The sequence below is a fragment of the Bubalus bubalis genome, chromosome 6 (genome assembly GCF_019923935.1).
Source record: "Bubalus bubalis isolate 160015118507 breed Murrah chromosome 6, NDDB_SH_1, whole genome shotgun sequence".
NCBI lineage: Eukaryota > Metazoa > Chordata > Mammalia > Artiodactyla > Bovidae > Bubalus > Bubalus bubalis.
The window spans coordinates 88,561,356-88,577,753 of NC_059162.1; the positions used below are offsets into that span (position 1 = coordinate 88,561,356).

General features: G+C 42.5%; 1 protein-coding gene across 26 annotated transcripts in view; it reads left to right on the plus strand.

The window, feature by feature from the left end:
* The window catches only part of DAB1 (DAB adaptor protein 1), a 1,348,091-nt gene that overhangs the window by 1,018,845 nt on the left and 312,848 nt on the right, over positions 1-16,398 (plus strand). Inside the window, exon 1 of one of the 26 annotated variants that reach the window (XM_044944957.2) lies at positions 3,263-3,285. The exons of 24 other annotated variants lie outside the window; for them this stretch is intronic. The gene's annotated coding sequence lies outside the window, so the exon portion shown is untranslated. Of the gene's footprint in view, positions 1-3,262; positions 3,286-3,687; positions 3,771-16,398 lie in introns of those variants that run through there. One more of the 26 variants, XM_044944952.2, reaches the window with a different exon arrangement.

Here is a 16,398-nt window from a genome sequence, read left to right on the forward strand (position 1 = left end):
TTCATCATCATTATCCTCATGTTATATGTTGCTTTTGTTTCACAGTCCATTCAGAAGAAAGCTACGTACAGAAAGATAACACACTAACAGTCATAGCATGTTAAATTGGCTCAAGTTCAGTTGTTCACAGGTGACCTTTGTCTGGATACAAATTCTGTTGAAAAGGTGTGGAACATTCCAGAGACAAAAGCGGCCAGAGCATGTTCATTTCTCCCGTGAGTTAAACTGCATCTTGATATATTGGGAGCAAAGTCCAGTGCGATAAACACGTGCTAATCTGCATGACCTATTTTCTTTCCACTCCTTCGGATGGACTGGGGGCAGGAAGTCTTCTTTTAGAGAGGACTAAACCCCGTCATCGTAAGAGAGCTACAGGGAATTTGATGTCTCACTCTCTTTTTTCAAGTTTAGCTCCCTAAGCCTCAGAGAGATAGGTAGCTGCCTCAGGTTCCCAATGTGATCAGGCTTCTGGAAGCCAGACTCACCAACAGAAGCCAGACAGGTTTAGTCTTCCACCTATGGGATGGGGGCTCCCACGTGGAACCACCCAGCTGTCATCCTATGTAACAAACTGAATCACTAGGACAGCCACAACCACCTCGAGGCCATGTGACTCTTTCCACACTGCGTGTCATTAAGTCGTTTCCAGACATCATTTTTCTGGCCCTGTCATACATGAAGCTCATAGCTGTGGCCTTTAGCGTTCCAAAGACCCATGTTCAGATCCTGGTTCTGACACTACCTGTATTTTTTTGAGCAATAGCTGAACTCTCTGTGTCTTAGTTTCATATCTGACATAGAGGTGAAAATATCAAACCCACGTGGCTGCTCTGCAGAGGAAGAGAGGTGACACGTGGGAGTCTAGTGTTTTGAAATCATCTCACTCCAGTGGTAGGAGCTGGATTAGTGGGATAAATGAGATGAGGTTATGATTGTTCTTAATTCATAAAGGTTTTCCTTTCCTAGGGTTGCATGGTGAGTGAATAGTGAAGCCAGCGCTGAAAAACCCAGCCTGGGTTGGGGAGGGGGGGGCGCGGAGAGTGTTGCTCTTTGGTAGCCTGTCAGCTGTGAAGGGTGAGGAGCCCATCCTGTGTGCCCTGGGGCCTGGCTCTGGCCTCTGTCTTGGCCTCACAGTTTGCTTCTTCTTCCCTCTCCACTCTGGTCCACACCAGCTGTAGCCGAAATGCAGCCTCTGTACACCAGTGCTTGATTAGATCTTGGAGACAGTTTTGGGTGAAGCAGGGAGAAATAGCTTTATTGCTTTGCCAGGCAGAGGGGGCTACAGCAGGCTAATGCCCTCAAAACTGGGTGTCCCCGCCCTGGAGGAGATGGTGAGGATGTGGTCAACTTAGGGACATTCTTCTGACTGGCTGGTGGTGAGGTAATTGGGAGTCAGCATCATTAACCTTCTGGTTCCAACCAGTCTGGGGTCTGTGTGCTGTGGGCACCTTAGTTAACTTCTTCCAGTTGGTGGGAGTTTCAGTACCTGTGAAGCATCTCAAAGGACATGGCTCAGAATATTATCTGTAGTCCTTGCTGCTGCTGCTGCTACGTCGCTTTTGTCGTGTCCGACTCTGTGTGACCCCATGTAGTCCTTGAGGAACTAAAGGTCTTTGACTTTGTTTCATGGATAAATTATTATTGTTTTGTCTTGCTTGACTGTTTTCCTGCCATTCTGTATTTTTTCACTTTTCTGAGTAAATTTATTCCTTGACTAAAGTTTTCCTACAGGCAAAAGGCAGACAGAAGACATGGGTGGGGGTCTATTCTGAGAAGGCCTCCTAGGGTCCTGCTTGGTTGCACAGCATCCTCACTATCTTTCAAAACGATCGGCTTTTGGGGCTTGCTGTCCGTTCTGTCTGAAATGTTCATCCCCCAAGTCTGCATTGGTATCACCTTTACCTCCTTAAAAGCCTCTCTAAGTCATATCCCAGTGAGGCCTGCCCTGACTACTCGTTGGGAAATGTTCCCCTTTCCAGCACTTCTTCCCTCTCCACTCTTACTTTCCTCCTCAGCACTTCCCAGCTGTCTGACATATTGCATACATACAAGAGTACCTTATTTAACTGTACCTTGCATTATTGCTCTTCACAGATACCGTTTTTTAGCTTTTTATTGACTGGGACATTTTTGTAGAAACTAATGCCTATGGCCAACAATATCTATTTTGGCTAGCCAAAAGTTAATTCTGTTATTTCACTAACATTTTGCAGGTTTTCACATTTAATGGTTATAACTGACACACCTGTAAATCTTTTAATTTTTGTGTAATGTTGTCTTCAATCTACTGTTCTGCAGAAGCAAAGGAGCATACTCCAGCACCATGAGTTTCATTTTCCCTTTATGTATCAGAGTCAGTTTCTAAGGTTGATTGTCTTTTTGTTGGTCTAATATTCACATCATCTGAATTAGAACTATATTCTGAAGAACTGTCATCCCCTGAGACACTAATATATATGTTGCTCGGACTATCAGAAAATATCTGCTTAAAATTCACCGAAAAATTCTCCTTCACTCAAAATTTTGTGATATGCCATTTTTCAAAATGTTGCATTTGTAATATACACCAGGCTGGAACAAAAACCTAATGGAGCAAAATGTGAATGATGATGACAATCGTAAGTTGTATAATGAACCCTTCATCAATTTTAAGCTCTAACAACTTTGCATGGTAATGTTAATTATATCACCCTCTAAAAACACTCTCTAAAACTCTAACACTCTCTAAAAATGTCTTCAGTCAATAACATCCAGGTAACAAAAGACCTGGGGCTTTTGTGGTAAAGCTCAGTGGTAAAGAATCCACCCGCCGGTGCAGGAGTCATAGGTCTGGGTCAGGAAGATCCCTTGGAGGAGGAAATGGCAACCCACTCCAGTATTCTTGCCTGAGAAATCCCACGAACAGAAAGAGTCCGGAGGGCCACAGTCTATGGGGTCACAAAAGAATCAGATGCGACTTAGTGACTAAACAACAATGATGAAAGATGTATTAATATATCTCCGGTCAGTAATGTGGTAACAGATTGAAAGTATGGGGAAACCCTGTGTTGAGCAAGTCTATCCTCACCATTTTTCGTACAGCATTTAGTTACTTCATATTTCTGTGTCACATTTTGATAATTGTTGCAGTTATTTCAAATGCTCCACTAGCAAAAAGATTATGACTCACTGAAGGCTCAGATGATGGTTAGCATTTTTTAAGTAATAAAGGGTTTTTATATTAAGGCATGTTTATTGTTTTTTTAGGCCTAATGCTAATGCACACTTAATCGACTGCAGTATAAGGTAATCATAACTTTTATGTGCACTGGGAAACCAAAAAACTCGCGTGACTTGCTTTATTGCGCTGTTTGCTTAATCGCAGAGAGTCTGGAACCCACAACATCTCTGAGGTCTGCCTGCACTTGACTTTTTCATTTGTTTTTGTCTGTCTTCTTTCACTAGGACATAAGCCATGTTCCCACAACTGAACAATGCATGGTAAACAGCCTGCAGTCAGTGAACTAAACTCTTTTGACTGAATGAATAAAGATATTTGGAGTTGGGATCGGGGGTGCTCTGCTTGCACTTCCTAGTTCTGATGGTGTTGGTGGCAGAACACGTATGCTTCGCCCCACGTGATCACACCTTGCTAACCCCCTTCTCTGGCAATCACTGAAACTTCTAATTGTGATTCCCAGCTGTGAACTTTGCCCTTCCTTCTTTGTGGGGTGGCTCTGGGCTGGGCAGTTGTCTCTTCAGGAGCTGTTCTTTGCAGTCTGATCACATGGGTAATGTAACATTTAATTTTAAAAAATCTCTGAGTAGAGCTCTTTATTAGAAATTAATTTGCTCAGGTTCTCGGGTGTTGTTTACTTCTAGCGTGCTGAAGTGTTTCCCCTGGTAGGAGCTCTTTCTGTCTTCTGCTTAAGTTCTAGGGAAATGCTTTCTAGAATGTCGCCCTGTGCAGCTCCGGTTTTGTAAATTATGTTCTGAGCAGGGGGCACTTTCTGTCTATATCGTGAGCTGAAGTCTAACTCTCCTTTTTTTTTTTTTTTTTAAAGGTTTCTTTTATGCTTTTTGAAATGTTTAAAAAAACAGCTTGTTCTTGGGGCAGGAATTTTGTAAAAGCAAATGATATGTTAGAAATTGTCTAATAAAATTAAACTGAATAGAAGTGTTTTCTATGGCTTATGTTACAAATGGAGAATATGATGGACCATGGTGGTGTCAGAAAAGGACTAGGAATCAGATGACCTGGCTAGTTGTTTTATGTAGCTTATTATTTGGGTGACTCTGGGCAAACCATTCAATCTCCCTAAGATACAGTTATTATTTGAAAAATGAAGTCTCTAGGCCATGGTCTTAATGCCATCCAAGATCCTTTCTAGCTTTAGAGCTCCTGACTGGAAGCCGAACAACTTCAGTCTTAACTTGGATACAGCTGGTTACTAGTACTGGGCCTCTGGGTAAGTCAGCTTCTTTCTCGGAGCTCTAGCTTCTCAGTCTTTCAAAAAGAGACAAAGAGTTTGTGTTTTTTCCAAGGGCATTAAGAGAATTTTATTTGGACACACAAAGGTGAACATACTTTTTAGCTGTAGAATCCTGATTTATTAGAAGCAACTTCTTACTTTATTGTGATTTCATGGCACTGTGCCAACAGAATGGTTGGAGAAAAGGAGATGAAAAGTCATTACATATCAAATTGACAGTTTTTAAATGGTACTTTAAAAATATATGGATGTTATGATTTACTTTTGATTTTTTTTTTTTAAATTCCCATCTTAAGTTCTTGACTTGAGCTTGGGGAAAGGATTCAGAAATAGCTTTCATTTTCAAAGGAGTATTTTCAAAGGAGTATTTCATGTCCCCGTTTTTAACCACTGAATTTTTTGTGGGTGTTTCTCCCTGGAATTCCTGGGGAAAGAGATCTTTTCATGCTTCTTCTGATCATCTATCCCTTCCTCTGTGGACGGATATTAGCAGGTAATACCTACAAAATCACAAATGCCATGCGAATTTGCAGGACCTGCTGGCTGCTTTCTGGAAACTTCCTATTGATGGGCACCTGATTGACACTGACTCAGGTTTTTTTTTAATTAATTTATTTATATTTTATTGAAGGATAATTGCTTTACAGAATTTTGCTATTTTCTGGACACAGACTCATTTTTTAAAGATAAGCCTAATTAAAAATCTGGAGTCATTCATTTACCAGTTTGGCTCTTGGAAGTCATTTAGTATTGCTATCTCTATAAGAATAGAGTTAACATGGATATCATTTCTAATATAATGAATATTCCTGATTTAGACTGTAGATTTGAAATGATGAATATTCCCAATTTAGACTGTAAATTTGAATGACCAGAGGCTGAAGTTCCCCTCCAGGGAGGGAAAAGGCATCATTTTATTGGGGCCAGTGACCCTACTGGCTTGGCCCAGGTGGCTGTGCAAAGGTACAGAGCTCCATCAGACCGGAGGAGGTGTGGCCTGCAGTCAGCAGATAAAGGAGGTGTGGTCTTGGCAGCTGGGAGTGAGAGAGGAGGGTTGGGACCAGCTAACATACCAGCCGTCCTGGCCATGGGGTCCTGACCTCTTACTCTCATCCCGCCCTCATCCCCATAGTATTAATTTTAACTCTAGATGATTTACAGGGAAACATAAGACAGAGCTAGGTGTCAAGGTATGAAAAAAAGATCTTGGAATCCAGAAGACGTGAATTCCAGTCCTATTTTCAACACTACCCAGCTGGAAAACCACTGGCCCATCTCATCTTGTCCGAACCTGGCAAAATAGGGACAGCAGAGCCTACCTTCCTGCGGTGTCACGTAGAGGAAATGAATGTGTGGACAGGAAAGTAGTTGGCAAAACGTTGATAGTCTTTAGAAAGGAAATATCAACTGAGTGCAGAGATGAAGGGGAGACCAGAGGGCACCCTCCAAAGAGAAGCTGGAGATCTTTTCCTCTCCCTGTTGCTGTGTTCTGAGAAGGGAGTATTGTCTTCGTACCAAATGAAGATGGGAGTGTGGAATAGAGCTCTTTGGGCTTCAGACCTCAACCTCCACATGGAGCTCAGGCCAGCTCACCTTTGCTTCCCTGCAGAGAGGGCTAAAGGAGTCAATGATAAAATATCAGAAAGGCATTTGAGGGCTTTTAGAAATACTCACCCGGAGAAGGCATTGGCACCCCACTCCAATGTTCTTGCCTGGAGAATCCCAGGAACGGAGGAGCCTGGTGGGCTGCCGTCTATGGGGTCATACAGAGTCAGACATGACTGAAGCGATTTAGCATAAGCATAGCATAGAAATACTCACCAGGTAACATTACACACATGTAACCATGTAGTGTCAGCTATTCAGAGATGCATGGTTGTGTTATTTATTAATCATATTGTGTGTGTGTGCACGTGTGTTTTCAAATTAGTATTAAAGTCTTGAACCAGAGCCCATTAAAATAAAGAAACTAATTGTTGGGTGTGCTTAAGGAAACTAGCAAATATTTCTTTTAAAACTTTGTTTAAGAGAAGTCTACCCAGAATCCTCGTACTTGGCAGGCAGAAATTCATCTAAACTGTTTTCCAAATTTACCAAGCGCTTTCCTGAATAGACAAGGAGCCTGGGGGTATTTCTTGCAGGAGTGATGAGTTGTGAATCCCAATATGAGATGTGTGTAAAAAAAAAAAAAAGTCCGTTTAAAGAGGGAAAAGAAGTTTCTGACTGTTTGGCAAAACAGGTTATTTTTAAACTGAAGAAAAATAGGATTGTGGGGATTTCAAAGTTTTTTGTGATTTTATTTGTTCATCTATTGGTGGGACTTTCTAACATCTCATTAGCACAGGGGCAAACTGAGATGTAAAAGGAATGGAAGACTGTCCATCACCTCAGGTGGCCTTCATGCTCATCAAGGGACAAGTTGTAGGTAGATCAGAAAGTGGCAATGTATGCAACGCAGGGTGAGTTTATGGAAACTGTGATGTTGGGAGATAGGTGCATCTGGGTTCTAGATCTGGATCCACCTGGGGCTTGATGTTTCATCAGTTCTATGCCTCAGTTTCTACTTATTCAAAACAAAGGTAATAAGCCTTCCTATGTTGTAAAGATGAATGAGACAAGGCATGTAGACTGCTTATCGCAGAATGTGGCATGTAGTAGTGTAATCACAACTGTGATTATATTTTCCTTTCTTTGTTTCTCCCTTCAGTTTCATGCTCTGTCACAAGAGACGTATAGGCTTGACGTTCCTTAGGAATGCTGAAGGCTGTGACTAGCTTTCCTGGAGGAGGAGCTGCCCTTGGACCTTGAACTAGCTGTCTTCTGCCAGCTCTTCCAGGATGCACTCGGCTCTCCCTCTTCCCTCCCTCCCTCTGCGTGGACTGCATCCATGGGCTTCCTGGCCTCTTGGCCTCTTCTTAGAAATAGCCAATGCTGAGTTCTAGCAGGAGGCTGAAGGGTGGACAGAAAGGAGAGTGAAGAAGTCTGTGTGCTTTGCTCAGCTTTTAGGCTTTCTATTATCATAGGGTTGCCTTGGACTTGCTGTATCCTAGACTGCATGTCACCACTCCATTTATGGCAATGTTTTCTACTGAATTTGCTCCCCATTCTGGTCACCCTTCCCTTCTCTTACCCCTTCAAGCCTAAGAGAAGTAACAGGTTCTGCTATTCTAGCCCTGGGATCCTGGCCTATCCGTCAAGGTTAACCTTCCACTCAGCCCACCCTTGGGCACATAATCTTTGTACTAACTCTTTGCAATAATACTATCTTAAGTTTGTCATCTGTTTCAGGGTGGGACCTCAAAGAGTGGGCTGAGTTTGATTAGATGAGGAGGTATAGCATTGGGTAACCAAGGTGTGCTCTGGGATCTATGACTGATGTAGTGTGGCCACAGCATGTGTTTCCTTCAAGAAGGATGGACTGGACTGTAAATCTGGGGAAGACGTGCTGGTCAAGAGCCCGAAGGTCTGGTTAACATATCATACTTCACATCATAGCAGAGATGGTTCTTGATAATTGTTTCCTGATTCATTTTGACAGGTGTCTATTGAAAAGTTAATAGGTATATGGTATAGGTAATAAATAGCAGAAATTTCTCTCCTTTCCTTCCAAATAATAATATGCAAATGAACTAGAGGAAGGGAAAGAGAACAATATGGAATGACTCTCTCCTGTACAATTTGCATATGTTATCTTATTTATTCTGCTTAGCAGCCATTAGGGGTAAAGTACAAACTTCAGTGGAGTTGCCAAAGGTCACAGAACTGGGACTTAGTGGAGCCATAATTTGAAAGCTCAAGGCCAGTCTGTGAAATGGTGATGTTCATGAATTTCCAACGTTGTCAGCTGCAAGATATGAAGAGTGATGTAATTAAGGGTTCAAATGAGAGGTACAGGTAAGAACAGCAGGGTGTGGGTCTTAGGCTGTTTGTTACAGCCCCATCCCAGGAAGCAATGTGACATTGTAAGGCCATGCACAGCAGGAATTTCTGCAAGAGTAATCTATGCAGAAGGAGTTCCTCTATAATCTCAGAGTTGTCACACAGCCTAGCATCCCAGCCATCGGGGTGTGATTTCATAGCAGGAAGGATCCTGGATATCTCTCCGGGACTAGATCAACTCATTCCAATTGCACAGGATACTGTTCTCTCCCTGCCATTGGGTACCCTGTTTATACTTCTACGGAAAGTGATCTCTGTCTCTCCCCTAATTGTACATATATTTCTCCGCCTGGTGACTTCTCCACTTCTGCTTACTCATAACTTCTGCTCAGTCTCCCCTTGCTGCCTCAGAGCCTCTTTATGTGTATCTTTTCACTTCTGGCCCCGTTACTTGTGGACAGAATCTGTATTAACGAGTTCAAATTCTTGGGAGAGAGAATATACCCATCTTTTCATATGTCCAATCTGGATCTAACTCTTCCTGCAAGGCCAGACTGTGACTCTGATCATCCAGTGAATTGTCCTTGGGTAAGGGATAGACTTAGCCAAAGCTATGGTTTTTCCAGTAGTCATGTATGGATGTGAGAGTTGGACCATAAAGAAGGCTGAGTGCTGAAGAATTGATGCTTTCAAATTGTGGTGCTGGAGAAGACTCTTGAGAGTCCCTTGGACTGGGAGGAGATCAAACCAGTCAGTCCTATAGGAGATCAGTCCTGAATGTTCATTGGAAGGACTGATGCTGAACCTGGAGCTCCAACACTTTGGCCACCTGATGCGAAGAACTGACTCATTGTAAAAGACCCTGATGCTGGGAAAGACTGAAGGCAAAAGGGGATGGCAGAGGATGAGATGGTTAGATAGCATCACCAAATCAATGGACATGAATCTGAGCAAACTCCCGGAAATAGAGAAAGACAGAGAAACCTGGCATGCTACAGTTTATACAGAGAGTCGGGCACTATTTAGTGACTGAGCAATGAAGAATGGACTCTGTGAAGCTGAAAAGTTTGTACCTTACGCCTAATGGTTGCTAAGCTGGGACTTAGATTAGGGAGTGGACATCTCCAGGAGGGGCCATTATTCTGACTATTCTGGTCCATTTTCTGGCCCCCCCAAATTCACATCCAGTCCAAATGCAGAATACAGGCAAGGCCTCTGTATGACCTCATCAGTGCAGAAGTCCAGATTCCCATTATCTAAATTATCTAAAATCATATAACAGTGACTAGGGCATGGACGTCTTTGCGAGGTAGGGTATTTTCCTACCTAACCCCAGCACTTACCACTGTGTGTTAAGCATCTTAAATAAATTATGTCATTTAATACACTAACCATATCTGGTAAATATTCTCAGAGCCATTGTATTTTGCAGTGTTCAGAGTCAGGGGAATCCAATAACAGGCCCAGTCATGTGGGACCAGGGAGTGGGTCACAAAGGACTGGAAACTTGTGAATTCTCTTTACCATTGTGCCTGCATTTCCCTACTATGTTGCCACATATTCAGATTACTTGGGGAGATTTTTAAGTATCCCAATGCCCGGGTGGAACCTCAGAGCAGTTAAATGAGAACCCTGAAATGGGTGTGTGTGCTCAGTTGCTAAATTGTGTCTGACTCTTTGCAACCCCATGGACTCTAGCCAGCCAGGCTCTTCTGTCCATGGGATTTCCCAGGCACCAGTACTAGACTGGGTTGCCATTTCCTCCTCCAGGGGATCTTCGCAATCCAGGGGTGGAAGCTGGGTCTCCTGCATTGGCAGGCAGATTCTTTATCACTGAGCCTCCTGAGAAGCCAAACGTAAATAGTCTTTCCACCTCCTCAGATGATTTCAACGTGCAACAAAGCTTGGGAGCCTCTGCCCTGCGTTGCTTTACTCATCACTAGAGGCCAGTGCTCCAGGGGAAGGGTGAACATGGTAAGGAAGCCTTCCCCATGGAGGGGAGCTTCAGCTGACAGTTGAAGGCATTTGCTGGGTGTGACAGTGAAGAGGGTATTGTGTCTGAATAGGAGATATCTACTAGCAGATGGCAGGCTTCCCTGATAGCTCAGTTGGTAAAGAATCCGTGTTTGCAGTTTGCTCGGTATTTGCTGAACGTGATGGAAGTTTTTTAAGATCCCATGAGAAGGTTCACATAAATACATTCACACATCAGGAAACAACGGGCAACACGCGCTCCCTTGTCAGAGCGTCCGTCCTCATTTATGGCTTGAGCAAAACACAGCCCCACAGTTATCATTGTTGTGGATACGTTTCGTGAGCGAGATAATTGTGGAAATTGGGTTGCTTCCCATCAAGAGCGAATCCTTTTGTAGAGAAAATTTGAGCTATCCATGTATTCCATTTTACAGTAATTGAGATTGGACTAGCAAGTCGTTAGTGAAGCAAAGGAAAATGATGGGTTCTTTAGTTTTTTTCCAAAGGAAGGTAGAAAAAAATTGATGTTTGAGAAGAGAGAGAAAAATTAAAATGGGGTGTCAGTGGTGGGAGGGAACATGCCCATCTCTTGGCTCTCTGGTGAATGAGAGGGTGGCATCTCTGTGCTGAGATCTCCCTTGAGTGCAGCCAGTGGGAAGGTGCCCCCTGCGGTCAGAACAGGCACTGGGATGTAGACCATCTAGGGATGAGCCTATGCCCAGGACCACCCTGGGTACCACGCAGCTTGGGGACCTCTGTCTCTTTCTCACCCGGCTTACCACTGGCAGATGTTAGTCTGTGTGGTTCTCTTCCCCACTGTCAACTTTGAAGATAATGAAACGCAGCTTGAGCAGAGGAGAGTCAATAACAGCAGTATATATTTTAGATACATCAGTAGGTGAAGCTGCCATATGCAATGCTTGCTTATTTAAAATCCGCTTCACTGGGAGGGCCTCATTAAATACTTGTCTTTTCTTTCTACAAGGCCCCAGGGAATGGCCATAGTTCCAAGTTACTCAGTCACATCATGGAGGAAATGGGGATGATAGTAGAGGGCATTCAGTCTCCAAGAGCAAACAGACATTGTGCCCCGCAATGTCATGTGGCTTGTGTGGTTAAAATGAGGACAGGCATTGGCTAAAAAGCTAGGTGATGAGGGAGGTGGAGTTTTAGGACTGGTGTTGGGGAACAGGTATGAAGACCACCTGAGGCCAGTCCCTATCCCTGGGAGGGTGTAGCAGTCACCAGGCTTTGACTCATCTCTCTCTGTAACTTTTGCCCATGTAGACTTCTGTGTACAGAGTAGGTGCTTAGAAACGTACATAGAATTGATTTGGTTTACAGAACCAGTAACTTACTGGCTATGTGCTGAAGGAATTAGAGATATTTGCTCTTTTACTATTTCTTCCTGAGAATTCATTTATCTAGAGTATCTTTGGAAAGAAAAATTTAAGAGCATAAGCTTTTAAACTCAGTAGCTCCGCTGATGCAAGCAGTCTCCCAGTTGGTCCCCTTGTCCCCACCATCGTTGGTCTCTAGCCCCAGGGCAATTCCTAGGTTAGCATCGTCTTGAAGGAATTGAGCTGTATTAGCCACTCCCCTCTTCAATCATTGTGGTATCTCTCTGTCACCTGCTGGTGAAGTGAAAGTTGCTCAGTTGTGTCCGACTCTTTTCAACCCCATGGACTATACATATAGTTCATGGAATTCTCCAGGCCAGAATACTGGAATGGGTAGCCTTTCCCTTCTCCAGGGGATCTTCCCAACCCAGGGATCAAACCAGGGTCTCCTGTATTGCAGGCGGATTCTTTACCAACTGAGCTACCAGGGAAGCCTGTCATCTGCTAGTAGATGTTTCTTTAATCACTTCTTTCTCCCACTAATGAATCAATTTGAAATTTGCACCTGGCAGCAGCACATGAATTTTTAGATACAAAAATTTATATACATATGCTACTGTGAATCTTCATGTTAAAGGAATAAACTATCTACTTTTCATATTAAAATAATTATAAGTAGCTATTACAGAGATTGATGTCTTCACTTCAGTGGGTTTTTTTTTTTTCCAATCCTGTCTGGGCTGCCTACTCCCTAGTTTGAAGACTGTGGGGTCTCTGGATTGCCCATTGTACAGATGAATAAATTGAGGCTCAGACTAGTTTGATAGCTAAAGTGCCTAAAAGTACATAAACAGTCAGTGGGAGAGTAAGGCAGGAGTCCAACCCAGCCCTCAGCTATTGCTTTAGGTTCTGCCACTTACTGATACATTTTTGTAAAATCATAGGTAAAGATTTTAGAAGGTTGGTTAGAAGTCAGGCCCCAAGTATTGAAAACACTAATGGAATTATTTTAAGCTTATACACTTTTTTTCTGATCCTCTATTAGTTTATGTAATGAATTTTCATGGTGCAGTAAATACTCAATGAAACTGTGTGATCCATTAGTTAAATGAAATGTTCCTAAGTATGCCGTGTTGCTGTCACATAAATTCCTTCAATATTGCTGAAATCTGGTTCTGACTTTTGTGAGCTTTGAGTTTGATTAAAGAAACACCTTCTGTTCCTCCTGTCATCTCCTTACTAAAGGATGTCAGATACCTGAGTAATAGCAGTACCTGCCTTCTGGAGTGGAGCATTTTATTTTCCCCAAAGTACTTTCACATAACTTTCATTTATTCCTGTTCATTTAATCCCATGAATTATAGCCAGCATTATCCCATTTTACAGATGAGTAAACTGATGGACCATTTAGGTTTTTTCATTCTAGATCTGCCCTAGAAATGTCAGACCACCAGATAACTGTATAGCAAGATCCCAGTGGTTTATTTTTCAAGTTAAAAGAAAGCGTGCTTTGTTCAGAGAGAGTTTAAAACAACTTGAGTCAGATTGTTTTGACTGTATTTAAAAATACTACTGCTATTATGCTTTAGGGGCTTCTCTGGTAGCTCAGCTGGTAAAGAATCTGCCTGCAAGGCAGGAGATCCCAGTTTAATTCTGGGTCAGGAAGATCCCCTGGAGAAAGGGATAAGCTACCCACTCCGGTATTCTTGGGCTTCCATGGTAGACTCAGACAGTAAAGAATCTACCTGCAATGCGGGAGACCTGTGTTTTATCCCTGGGTTGGGAAGATCCCTTGGAGGAGGTCATGGCAACCCACTCCAGTATTCTTGCCTGGAGATTCTCCATGGAAAGAGAAGCCTGGCGAGCTACAGTCCATGGGGTCACAAAGAGTTGGACATGACTGAGTGACTGAGCACATTATATGTTAGTATTATACTCTTCACATAAGTTAAGGAACACTGAAAATTCCCTGTTGGATTTTTTTTTTTTTTTTTTTTTTAGAGAGAGACAGTGCTGATGTTCATGTCCATGGGACCATACACTGTTGATTGTATGAAAGCCTATAGACCCTTTTCATTTTGTTTCTGGCTTCAGGTTATTTGGGCATGGCCTTTGTGGAACCTGTAACTGATCACATTTCCTTTTTTGCTTTGTCCTCTAGGACGTCAATAAACTTACAGCTTATTTTCTGCAACCTCAAGATTGTTTTTGTGTCCTAGTCTTTTTTCTACCTCTGCCTTCATTTCCAATTCTTTGTTCCCCTTCACTTCAGTTTTCTTCATTCATTAATTTTATCCTTTTCTGGAGAATGAGTGTATATGAAACTTTATATAAGCTCCCTGACTTCTTTTTATTTCTTTTCATAATGTCAGGCGAACATAACCAACAAGCAACTCAATGAACATGATGTCTCAGGCCAAGAGAGGTCTCCTACTTCTGTGATTTTTCTGACATGTACAGTTGTGGCAAAACAGGTCTTCTGTGAGGTTGTTCATTTATCAACTTTGTGGCCTTCAGAGTTTTAATCCCAGGATATGTTCTGTCAGTGTAGGTATCTTTCTGGATGGCTTTGGTCTCAGCAAATGATGGCTGTGAGGATGGTGCTATTTTATCAGTAGAGAGATGTACTACCTTCAGATATCCTACCAAGGTTTTTATAGCCTTTGCACTTCTGATATCCCTGGCAGAATTAAATAAGCACTGCCATTGGGCTCCGTAAAACCTTGCTCTTTCCTATTCTCTTGACCCTGAAAAGAAGGATTATAGAGAAGGAGCAAATTTTGGGCAGTTTCCAAATGGAATATATCAGATCAGTTAGCCCTTGACATATTAAAAAACAGAAAAAGGGTTGATAGTTTAAAGTCATAGTCCCAGGGATGGAGAGGGAGATGGTCCAACAAAGGCTGACTCTGGCTACATAATTAGTGCTACCAACCAGGGTTCTTGGCCTCTTTAATCAATAGAAATTGATCAGAGGCCAGACAAGAAATCCTTTATTGGGGCACTTGCTGCAGCAGGGGTGAATGAGAACAAACAATAGGTTCCCTTGCTGGCTGGCTCCCAGAGAGGGGCAAGCTTTTTCCTTACATGGAGTGAGGATAGGGGTGTGTCCAGGGGTCAGGCTGGGTAGATGGCTTAGGTGTTTTGCCCACCCCTTAGGTGGTGTTGCATGCAGAGGGCATGCACAGGATGCTGCTTTTTGCTCCCAGCTCCTCAAAAGTAGCAATTGGGTTTTTGGTCTCCTTGTATCTTTGGGGTTCAGCATGTGCCCCAACTGCACATGAATGCAGTTCCATACAGTTTCTTTGTGTTTTATTGTTCCAGGAGAGGTATGTTCAGTTGCAGGCATTGCAGCACTGAAGAAAAGGGTCCCTGTTCCCAGGCCTGTCTCAAAAGGAGCTTGTGGTGATTTCTGGGGTTAACAGATTAAAAAGTCTTAGGGGGCAATTCCTGGCATGGAGGCAAGTCTGGAGGGGAGGTCCAGGGCTCAGGAAGAGACCTGCTTGAAACAACCTTGGTCAAGAGACTTGTGTCAAGTCAAGCATTCCAGGCAGATACAGGATGAAGTTGGAATCTATAATAAGAACTGACAGCCATAAACTAATTTTAAACTCAACTAGCCTTGGGAATTAGAAAGCGGTCCATCCAGGGAGCTGGAATTGGGTCTGAGATTTTTTTTTAAAAAAGAAAGGTGTTGCCAGAATTGGCTTTGTTACATACTTGGATGTGTTATGGTCTGAGCTAGGCTTTTTTTTTTTTTTTTAATTTGAAGATAATTTCAGAATTACAGAGAAGTGTAAGAATATACAAAAAAATACCCTACACCCTTTACTTAGATTCACCTGCTAATATTTTTTATCACATTTGCTTTAGTATTTGTGTATTCTCTCTGTGTATATCCATAGATATACATACACATATGCTGCATATATATATATACACATGTCCGAGATTTGTTTTTCCTGAATCATTTGGATGGTGCATGTAGCTTAGCCCTTTATACCTAAATATTTGGTATGTATTCTCTAACAATGGGCTTCCCAGGTGGTTCAGTGGGTAAAGCATCTACCTGCAATGCAGGTGATGCAGGCAGATGCGAGCTTGATCTCCAGGTCAGGAAGATCCCCTGAATGAGGGCATGGCAACCCACTCTAGTATTCTTGCCTGGAGATTCCCATCTACAGAGGAGCCTGGCAAGCTACAGTCCATGGGATTGCAAAGGGTCGGACATGACTGAAGCAACTGAATATGCATGCATGCATTCTCTAAGAATAGGTATATTCTCTTACATAGCCATAGGAAACTTGTCAATTAAAATAAATCTAACATTGATAGAATATTTTTACATAATTTGCCATCCATATTCAAATTTGTTGATTGGCTCTCTGATTTCCTTTGTAGCATTTATTTTCTCTCCAAAAAGAGGATCTAATATTTCATTTAGTAGTTGTACCTGTTTAGGTTGTTTTAATCTAAAATATTTCCACAGCCTACCTTTGTCTTTGGTTTGCCATTTTTGAAGAATAGACTTTTCTCCACATTTTTGTGTGCATGTTATTAGTAGATTCCTGGCCAGGATACTGCATCATAGTGATGTGGTCTTCTCAGGATATTACCTGATATCCATCTGCTCATCTCTGTTAATGTTAATTTTGATAACCTGATGGAGGTGGTATTCATTGTCTCCATTATATGATCGCATATTTTCTGCTTGCAACTACAGACAACAAATG